The 7,092-nt window shown below is 37.8% G+C and overlaps 1 non-coding gene across 1 annotated transcript; it reads right to left on the reverse strand.

Annotated features, from left to right (window-relative positions):
- Nucleotides 1-6,686: 6,686 nt before the first annotated feature.
- On the reverse strand, nt 6,687-6,793 carry LOC117277245 (small nucleolar RNA R71). The gene has a single exon (XR_004507518.1). It is a non-coding gene; the product is annotated as a small nucleolar RNA R71 (small nucleolar RNA).
- Between the last annotated feature and the right edge of the window lie 299 nt (nt 6,794-7,092).

The following is a 7,092-nucleotide window of genomic DNA, read 5'->3' on the forward strand; positions in this document are numbered from 1 at the left end:
GTTAGCTCCGTTAGGTAATTTTGGACTTAGCAACGTGTCCGGAATGTAATTTGGAGGTCCGTGGTGGAATTAGACTTGAATTGGCGAAAGTTGGAAATTTGGCGATTTCGGTTGGCAGTGGAAAATTTGATATCGGGGTCAGAATGGATTTCCAAAAGTTGGATTAGGTTCGTGGTGTCATTTGTGACGTGTGTGTAAAATTTGAGGTCATTCGGATGTGGTTTGGTAGATTTCGGTGTTGTTTGTAGAATTCGGAAGATTAGAAGTTCTTAGGCTTGAATCTGAGGGTAAGTTGGTGTTTTGATGTTGTTTTGAGTGATTCGAAGGCTCGACTAAGATTGTATGTTGATATATGACTTGTTGGTATTTTTGGTTTTGGTCCCGAGGGCCTCGGGGGTGTTTCAGATGATCGACAGATTGGTTTTTGGTGTTTGAGAGCTGCTGGTGCGAATTCTGCTTGCGTTTCCGCACCTGCGGAAGAGGAGTCGCATGTGCGAGAACACATGTGCGATTGGGAAGTCGCATCTATGGGCAGTGCTGGGCTAGGCAGGATGCGTAGGTGCGAGATAGTGGTCGCATCTGCAAGCCCGCAGGCGCGAGGTTTGGAGCGCTGATGCGGAAAATAAGAGGCTAAGGCTGGAGGTTTAAGTGAATTGCGCAAGTGCGATGGTTTTGACAGCAGGTGCGGTCATGCAGGCACGAAGAATAGGCCGCAGGTGCGAAAAGCCTAGACAGAAAGTATAAATTGCACACTTCGCGGATTTTGGTCCATTCTTCACCATTTTCATTCGGTTTTGAAGCTTTTGGGAGTGACTTTGAAGAGGGATTTAAGGGGATATCTGTGAGGTAAGTTGCTTGAGCCCTAATACTCATATATATGGTGATTTTCCGTTGTTTAATCATGTAATTAGTGGAAATTAGGGGTGGAAATGAAGGGTTAGGGCTTGGGATTTTTGAGAGTTTAATTTAAGGATTTGAGGGACCAAATGATGTCGGATTTTGATAAATTATGTATGTATGGACTCATGAGTGAATGAGCTTTCAAGTTTTATAACTTTTGTTGGGTTTCGAGATGTGGGCCCGGGATCGGGTTTGAGCCAATTTTGGGGTTTCGGTCTAAATTAGTAGTTTTTCTTATGGAATTCATTCCTTTAGCATAATTTGATGGTATTGTACTGATTGTGAATAGATTCAGAGTATTTGAAGGCTGAGTCGAGGGTCAAGGGCATCAAGGCGTAGGTATTTGACCGGTTTGAGGTAAGTAATGATTGTAAATCTAGTCCTGAGGGTATGAAACCCCGGATTTCGTATCATTTTACTATTTAGAGGTGACTCGCATGCTAGGTGACGGGCGTGTGGGCGTGCACCGTTGGGGATTGTTACTTAGTACATCCTATAGCAGCTGTAAAGTTGCATATTTTCTTAAAACTATATGATACTTATGAGTTTTAGTAATGAGTTTCTGTAAATTGGGCAGGAATGCCATGTTGGGGCCTTGTGTCAGTGCTGTTTGGATCCTTAGGGGATTTTTTCTTACTATCCTCTCACTGTTTTCGATTGAAAATCTATACTTAGTCATGGTTATACCTGTTTACTGCGTAACTCAGTTTTATTACTCTGTTTTGATGCATATAAATGTTGTTTTGGGCTGAATACCCTGTTTTTACTGAGAGCCCGAGTAACTTGAGAGGTTTATGACTCAGTGAGGCTAATGGCATGATTTGTGAGGATATTTATGGGATCGGGCTGCACGCTACAACATGTTTGATATAGGCCGAAGGCTTGATTGATTTATGCCATGATTTGGCATGATATAGCGCTTGGGCTGAAGGAGTGTCACGACCCAAAATCCAAACATGTCGTGATGGCGCCTATCTCAGTACTAGGCAAGCCGACAACATCAATAACCCACGATTTTCCTTTTAAACTAAAAAAAAAAATGTAACGTTTAATACAATACCAAAATCTTGCAAAATCCGATACAACACTCCCAAAACCTGGTGTCACTGAGTACATGAGCATCTAATATGAATACAAGTCTGGAAAATACAGTCTATAATAGTCTGAGACCGAATACAGTAAGCAAGGAGATAAAGAAGGAGAGACAAGGTATGCGGAACACGGCAGCTACCTAAAAATCTCCTGAAAATCAACTACGCGAAATGATCAACACCTGCTATGTTCAGGAACACCTGGATCTACACACAAAGTGCAGGGTGTAGTATGAGTACAACCAATTCAGCAACTAACAATAATAACTAAGGAACTGAAGATAATGACGAGACACACAACCATAGTTCACTTTCAGTAGTTCCAGCAAAGAATAAACATGCTTTCAAATCCAGAAGTTTAAGTCAAATTAATTTTATTCAGTTCAATTTCAATTAATCCAGACATAAATTCTTTTAGAGATTTCACAAAAAATGACAGATAGTAACCAAGTGCAACAACAAATGCAAAGCAAGTACAGCCTCTCAGGCAACAATCACTCAACTCATCACAACAACTCAACCACTTGGCTCTCAGCCCTCAGCACTCACACTCAATGGGTACCCGCGCTCACTGGGGGTGTGTATAGACTCCGGAGGGGCTCCTATAGCCTAAGGACTATAATCTGCACGGACAACTCACGTGCTGCACAGACAACTCACGTGCTATAATATCCTGCACGGACAACTCACGTGCCATAATATCCTTACCTCACTGACATGCCCTCGACCTTACATAGTCCTCAACCTCTCAAGTCTCTCGGGCTCTCACAAATCACAAAGATTAGTCCAAACAAAGATAACATAGTGTATGAACAAATATCCAGAAAGACTGAGGTATAATACGCAAGAAAAATTATGACTCAGTACAAGACAGCAATTAGCAAATAATTCAACAAGTACGCGACCTCTACGAGTCTCAACAGTACTATAACATAGCCTTAGCATGATTTCTAACATGATTTATAGTCAAATTTATTCAACACACAGAGATCATATAGCTAACAATAAATTATTCAACTTTACAGTTTCAGGGATGGACCAAGTCACAATCCTCTCGGTGCACGCCCACACGCCTGTCACCTAGCATGTGCGCCACCTCCAAAATAATCACATGATACCAAAATCCGGGGTTTCATACCCTCACGACCAGATTTATAATTGTTACTTACCTCAACCCGGGTAATTATTTATTCCGCTATGCCCTTGCCACGAGAATTGGTCTCCGAAAGCCTCGTATCTAGTCACAATTAATTTGAATCATTCAATACAAATTATTGTAAATAATTCCATAAGGAAATATTAATTTTTCCAATAAAATCCGAAATTAACTCAAAACATCGTCCGTAGGGCCCATGTCTCAGAACCTGACAAATGTTACAAAATATGAATGCCCATCCAACTAAAATCTTCAATTAAAATCTATGAAGATTTCTACCATTTTCAACCCAATCCTTACCCATTTGAACTTAAAAATCCTTCCATAACCTTATTGGTATGTATAAATAATACTCTTACATCCAAGAATCATACTATTAATCGACCCTCAAATCTTCAATTAAAATCTATGAAGATTTCTACCATTTTCAACCCAATCCTTACCCATTTGAACTTAAAAATCCTTCCATAACCTTATTGGTATGTATAAATAATACTCTTACATCCAAGAATCATACTATTAATCACCCATCTTTACTCCAAACCCAAAATTGAAGAATTAGGGAAAACAACTCTTACCTCTTTAAAGCCCTAGCAAGATCCTTGTGAAATCTTCAAACCTTGAACAAGAATTGATGGATAAATGACTAAGTCTTCACTTTCTCTCTCTAAAATGCTCTCACCTCTCTCTAAAATATCAGATTTTGGCTCAAAAATGAGCTTCAAGGGCTATAAATCGAAGTTGGATCAGGTCAAAAATTAGAAAGAATGGAAGGTCCGACGCAGTTATGCGGTCGCATATGTGATCGCATAACAGGTATGCGGTCTGCATACCCGCCGCATAATTTGTCCTCCAAAGTTGAGCGTTACTGACCTATTCTGCGGTCATTATGCGGTCCGCATACTTGTTCTGCGGTCGCATAATGCACCGCAAAATAGGTCTGCGATCGCATAGCGCACCACAGATTTTCCTCAAATCTTGCCCTCCTCCTGCTCCTCTTTGTGACCATTATGCGGTCCGCAGATCGATTCTGCGACCGCATAGTGGTCGCAGAAATGACTATTTTTCGACAAAGTTTTCCTTTACACTTCGGCACCACCAAACCTTAATTTTCTTAGCAAAATTTGTTTTCTGAGGTCGTTACACATAAGTTAACATCCGGTCAAGCTTTTCAACTTAATTTCTAAACCTTGGAACTAAGCGCTCTAAATCATTTCAAAACCGCACCGAACCCAAACCAATTACCCCGGCAAAACAAATAACAATTATAATTCACAATTTGAGTAGTAAATGGGGGAACGAGATTGCAATAGTGAAAACGACCGGCCGGGTCGTTACAAGGAGCCCCTCCGGAGTCTGAATACACCCCCCAGTAAGGGCAGGTACCTACTGAGTGCGAGTGCCGAGTGCTGAGTGAATGGGATGCTTGAGTGATTGTGAGGTATGTCCGAGAGGCTGTATACGAGTGATTGTGAGATTTGCCCGAGGGGCAGTATACGCGTCATTTTTGCTTACCTTTGCATTGAGACACTGTTTGAAACTGTTGAAAAATATCTTTAAATAATTTTGACTGGAACTGGGTTTAAATGAGATGATTTGATTCAAACACTAATTTGTAAAGCATGTTGTATTTTACCGAGATTTCATGATATGAACTTTATATGCTTTATTGCTCGTCACTATTTCTCAGTATTTATTTACTGTTGTTACTTACTAAGTTGGCGTACTGACATTATTCCCTGCACCTTGTGTGCAGATCCAGGTATAACTAAACACGGTAGCGACTGTTGACTATTCCGATTGCAGATTTTCACGGGGATAGCAAGGTAGTTGCTTGGCGATCGCAACACAGCTCTTCTCCCTGTTATCTTCCTTTAGTTGTATTTAGCTATTTTTCAGACTATGTTAGTCTCGATATTATCAAACAAATTGTAGTAGATGCTCATGACTAGTGACACTCGGATGTCGAGTTTTTATTTTCTTTTCCACATTTTTTGTTTTGATTTGAACTCCTTTTACGAAGGTTTTTATGTTAAATAGCCTTGAAATATTTCTTTGAAGTGAAAATATCGGTTTGTTTGAAAATGAGTCAGCTTGCCTAGTTCCACGATTGGCGCCATCACGATAGGGTTAGTTTGGGTCGTGACAAGTAACAATATTATAAGTTTGTAGCTAGATTCTCCAATCTATGTGGGATGATATCATAAACTATACTAGAATTTTATAGAGTACGAGTAGCAAATCTTATACACATTGGCCTCGTAAAATTTTGGCGCCATTGCCGGGGATTGGCATACATCTACTTCAGATTAAATATTTTATTACTAATTTGAGAACTTATTATTATAATATATTTTTTATCGTTGTTTCCTAAATTACACTTAACTATTACTTTTATATTAATAATAACATTTTTTGACTCAATCATAGTTATAGTAACAATACCATTTTATTTTTCTTTCTCATTATAACTACTACCAATTATTTATATTAAATCCCTTAGTATATCTACTACAATTAGACTATTGTCAGTATTTTATTAACCGAAAAAAAAATATTATAATCAATACTTTCACAGTCTCATACACTATTAACTGCCCTTATATATATTATCGTTGAAATTTTAGATACTATCACGAGTATTAATATTATTACTTTGAATAATATTATATTTTCTTGTCACGGTGTACTTGTTGCGTCATTTTTATCCAAGTGTGGTATAATATTACTATTATCTATAAATAATACAATTATTGTACTAATACCTTTTGCTTTGGTACCTATTTTGTTTATCATATATGCAATTTTCTTTATTATTGTTATTATTATAATTATAATAATAATAATAATAATAATAATAATAATTATTATTATTATTATTTTTGTTGTTGTTGTTGTTGTTATTTTTGTTCATTGCTATTATTATTTTAGGAACTAACTATCTTTACTTTATGAATTTCAATTAGTTTATGACCCGCTCTTCTTTAAAAGAGTTGACAAGTTACGATCCTGAAATTGAAAGATCTTTTCGATCGCGCAGGAAAGGACAAACGTCTTCTCAAACAATAGCTTGAGAAGGAATGGAGAATCAGGAAGTAGAAAATATCAATCCACATAGAGTACCACCACCAGTCCAAATAGAGGATCAGTTTGATGAAGTGGCGCTAAGGCCAGCAAATAGAATCCTGAGGGATTATGCTAGACCAGACCAATTCAACTATGAATCTAGTGTTAGGAAGCTCCCAATGGCAACCAACAACTTTGAAATCAAGACCGGCCTAATTCAAACGATTCAACAATCTTGTATCTTTACTGGAGATTCAAGTGAAGATCCAAATAGTCATTTAATTGATTTTTTGGAACTAGTAGAAACTGCTAAGTATAATGGAGTATCCCCTGAAGCAATCAACTTAAGGTTATTTCCTTTTTCTTTAAAAGGAGATGTTAAGACTTGGTTGCAAAGTTTGCCTCAAGGATCAATTACCACATGGGACCAAATGACTCAAAACTTTTTAAATAAATACTTTTTCCCTTCCACAAAGTTAAGACAAGACATATCTAATTTCTTACAGACTAACACAGAGTCAGTTTATCAAGATTGAGGAAGGTTAAAGGAAATGTTAAGAAAATTTCCACACCATGACATTCCTGAACATATGCAGTTGTACATTTTTTATTACAGGCTAAAACCCTCTTTAGAAATATGATAGATGCAACTGCAGGAGATTCTATAATGGGAAAAACCACAGAGGAACCATTGCAATTGTTGATTGAAATTTCTGAGAATGCCATCCAATGACCATCTGAGCGTGTAATTATCAAGAAGGCTGTTGCAGTAAATTAGGCTGATGCTTTAAATACACTAACACAACAGATTATTTCTTTGGCACAAAAGTTTGAATCTTTTCAGCTGAATACACAACAACCAAACCAGTCTAAAGTTTT

The sequence above is a fragment of the Nicotiana tomentosiformis genome, chromosome 10, assembly GCF_000390325.3.
Source record: "Nicotiana tomentosiformis chromosome 10, ASM39032v3, whole genome shotgun sequence".
NCBI classification, from domain to species: domain Eukaryota; kingdom Viridiplantae; phylum Streptophyta; class Magnoliopsida; order Solanales; family Solanaceae; genus Nicotiana; species Nicotiana tomentosiformis.